The sequence below is a fragment of the Physeter macrocephalus genome, chromosome 8 (assembly GCF_002837175.3).
Source record: "Physeter macrocephalus isolate SW-GA chromosome 8, ASM283717v5, whole genome shotgun sequence".
NCBI lineage: Eukaryota > Metazoa > Chordata > Mammalia > Artiodactyla > Physeteridae > Physeter > Physeter macrocephalus.
In genome coordinates, this window is record NC_041221.1 from 70,580,525 (window position 1) to 70,584,590 (window position 4,066).

General features: G+C 39.5%; 1 long non-coding RNA gene across 1 annotated transcript in view; it reads left to right on the forward strand.

Moving 5' to 3' along the window:
- Positions 1-4,066, forward strand: part of LOC102993634 (uncharacterized) — a 36,038-nt gene that overhangs the window by 25,566 nt on the left and 6,406 nt on the right. The window contains exon 7 of the long non-coding RNA XR_003680926.2: positions 1,443-1,630. This is a non-coding gene — a long non-coding RNA (uncharacterized lncRNA). The remainder of the gene's footprint in view (positions 1-1,442; positions 1,631-4,066) is intronic.

Consider the following 4,066-nt stretch of genomic DNA (forward strand, 5'->3'; position numbering starts at 1 on the left):
GTGCTCCGTGACGGGAGAGGCCACAACAGAGGGAGGCCCGCCTACCACAAAAAATAAAAATAAAAATAAAAATACAGCCCTATAAAATTATGATTAAAAATGCATTTCTACGACGTGTGAATTGCTTGGAGGACTGGCTGTCACTATAAGCTTCACATGACTAAGAACACTCCAAATTGTCTTTGGTCTGATATGAACATCCAAATTGCAGTGCATTTGTGGCAACCTTCAAAATAATAGATTTCTCATGTGACTGAACATGATACCTCATCTTAATTTTCATTTTCGTTTTTCTATCAGTCATAACTGAGTTACAGTAGTCACTCATGCGTGCTGAGGACTGACAATCTAAGTGGATATAATAGTTAGGTGTCATTAAAATGATTTGGTTAGCATTCATGGAGGGATAAACAGTAGCATCATTATGATTGTGACCGTCCCTCAACCTCCCTGAGTCTTACTTCCCTTATTTTAAACTGTGGCGGGGTGAGAGTGGGGGTGAGGTGGGCCAGGTGATCTCTTTTAAATGTCAGAGAACATGACAATAAGCCAGGATGGTAGTTAGGACTGAGTTTCAATGTGCTGAAAGATAAACTGAGGCATATTAAAATGTTTAAGCGTTTACCTGAGCAAATAAGGACTCTCATCAGGCAGAGACAAACCAGAGGTGGTTAGGGGCTAGAGGCAGGACTTTCATAGAGAAGACTTAGAAGCAAAGCAAGGAAATTATATGATTGGCTGTAGCTTAAGCCGTTGCCGCATTCGGGAAAGCCTAGTTGGCTGTTTGTGATTGGTTCTACTTAGGTTTCGATTTCTTAACCCTGAGGCATTTACAGGCTTAGATTTTGGTTTGCTTATGTAGGTGCCAAGCATTAGAGCATTTGAGTCACCTTGGTCTAATGGCCTTCTTGTTTAATTAACGAATGTGTTGAGAATAAGAAGGCAACAGCACAGACTTCTTGGGTTGGAGTTTGTACTTGTTTAGTTTTGTTAGGAGAGCTGGGCCATTTGTAGCATTACCTCAAAGACTCTTCTGAATTCCAAGAAGACAGTTATTGTCAGTTACATGTTTAAAGCTCCTTGTAACTAAAATATACATTTTTAGGCTACACGGTAGAGCTGTTTAGAGAACACAGGGAGGCCTTGTATAATCAGTGCATACAATATATTTATTCTTATTTTATAGGATTTAGGATATGGTGTTACTACTTTAAATGATTCTGGAGCTTATGGTTTTTGCTTCTTTGTTTTCCTGTGTGTTTTGGGATGCCACTGCTGCCGTTCAGGATCTGGCATCCAGGACCCACGAGCAGGATGTGTCTTTCCTAAAATGACCCCACTCTTTGGCCCCTGCAGGAACTGAAATTTTGCAGGGCAATTCTGAAAGAATGTTGTGGGTCCCTGTTGTTGTGATTTTACCTATTTCCCTTGTCTTTTTGCAGCGGTCAGCCTCTAACCACTGTCCTTCTACTGTTGATCACTGTGGTACCGTAAGCCGTCGTCGGGGAGCTCTGGGAGAAAGAAAACCTCCCTGCCTCCACCTCCCCCTTCCAAGGGCCAGAGTCCTACTTCCCAAATCGGCATGTTAATCTTCTCCGCAGAAAGGGTATTGTCCAGTGCGCTGCATCCGGTACGTACTGAATTGCTTGATCCGATGTCTGCAGTTCTAGTTTGTTAGCCAAGCTTTCTTTCTTTGTGGTTCTACCTGGGCAACTCTGCACTGGAACATGGCTGCATTTACTGAAGGTGATAAGGTATAGCTGGTGAACTCTGGTTTCTTGATATTTAGCTACCAGATCTTCTAAAACCTCATTCCTTGTAGGCACGTCAAAACATTCTTCTTTCATACTATTATTATGCCTTCTATTTTTTTTTCTTGGTTGATCTTGCTAGTGCTACGAAAAGATTTTTTGTTTGTTGTCTGTTATTTGTTCCTAGCTCATCAGTATCTGCTCTTGCTTTAGCTGGATAGTTGACTAGTTTTAGTTTGTTACGTTATGGATCTGCTTCGCACTGGCATTAGGCGATGACAATAGCAGATGATAACTAGGAGGTAATAATGAGCTATTTATTAGATGTCTCTGTGGACAGGCATTGTGTCATGCGTTCTATGTAGATCACCTCTAATCTTCCATGCCAGGTAGGGAATATCTTACCTATTTTGCCACGATGAGGTGGAGGTCTGGAAAGGTCACATGCCTTGCCCAGGGTCACCCAACTAACAGTGGCTGACCAGGAATTTGGAACCAGCTGATTGCCAAGCCTGTGAGCATTCCACTAGTTCACGCTGTCACTCCACAGGGACTCCAGAGTTTCTGTTTCAGTTGATGGATTTGATTTCTCTTGTCTCCAGCTTTTTTCTGTTCTTCCTTTCTCACTCATGTGCTCCTCATGCAGAGTCTCCTCTCCGTTCCCTTTGTCAGAATGTATACCTTCTAATTAAACCTCCATTAAGCACACAACTCCTTCTATTGCTAAGTAAAGCTTACCTGACTTTGATTAAACTGTCCACTTGCAGGGGTCCTGGTTATCACACATTTCCAGATAAGGCTTGAAAGCATGATTTCATTATTGAAGATAATACAGTTAATTAATAAATGCTTATTAACTTCTAAAAAGAGAGAGTTAAGTTATCATGGACTTTAATGATTTATATCTAATTCCCAAAGGTATACAAGGCAGCTTAAAACAGCATATTTAATACTGTGCTAGATACTTTATGTACATTAATCCTTTTCCCCCATAAAAAACCTTATGAGATAAGGATTATTATTCTTTTCCAAGTCCATATAATGAGAAAGGAGCAGGTTAAATTCATGCTTCCTTTCTCCAGTGCCTAAGCTCTTTCTACCACACTTATCTGTCTCTTTACTAAGTTGTTTGTAATATTAATTACCAGATATCTCAGTTATATTAGTGTTTGGAGATCAGCATTAAAATTTTCTCTACGTTTTTCTGGTAGAAATGAGAAACATCACACACACACACACACACACACACACATACATGCATGTATATAGATAGCAATAGGGAGAGAAAGAGAAGAGAAAAGCCTGTGTTAATAAAATGTGTATATTTTTGCACATTTAAACATAAATTTGAAATGGTAAATTTGATGAGGATTTTTTCAGTAAATTTAAAAGTTAGACTGTAGTTAAATGAAAAATATTTGAAGTCACTATAATTCAATTCCATAGTGTTTTAAAATGTCTTACAAGTAGATTATTTAAAGTACTGAATCATATCCCACCCCACCTCTGCCCCCTTCATGGACAGGTCTTAAATGACAATCTGAAGATGATCTCAGCCATTTGTAGAAAAACTTATTGATCAAAAGGCTCCAAATATGTGTATACAGTATAATAATTTAAAAAATATCTTTATTGGAGTATAATTGCTTTACAATGTTGAGTTAGTTTCTGCTGTACAACAAAGTGAATCAGCGATATGTATACATATATCCCCATATCTCCTCCCTCTTGTGTCTCTCTCCCACCCTCCCTATCCCACCCCTCTAGGTGGTCACAAAGCGCCGAGCCGATCTCCCTGTGCTATGCAGCTGCTTCCCACTAGCCATCTATTTTACATTTGGTAGCGTATATATGTCAATACTACTGTCTCACTTTGTCCCAGCTTCCGCTTCCCCACCTGTGTCCTCACGTCTGTTGTCTACGTCTGCGTCTTTATTCCTGCCCTGTTCCTAGGTTCATCAGTGCCGTTTTTTTTAGATTCCATAAATGAACGTTAGCATATGGTATTTGTTTTTCTCTTTCTGACTTACTTCACTTTGTATGACAGACTCTAGGTCCATCCACTTCATTACAAATAACTCAATTTTGTTCCTCTTTATGGCTGAGTAATATCCCATTGTATATATGTGCCACATCTTTAACCATTCATCTGTTGATGGACACTTAGGTTGCTTCCATGTCCTGGCTATTGTTAATAGTGCTGCAATGAACATTGTGGTACATGACTCTTTTTGAATTATGGTTTTCTCAGGGTATATGCCCAGTAGTGGGATTGCTGGGTCATATGGTAGTTGTATTTTTAGTTTTTTAAGGAA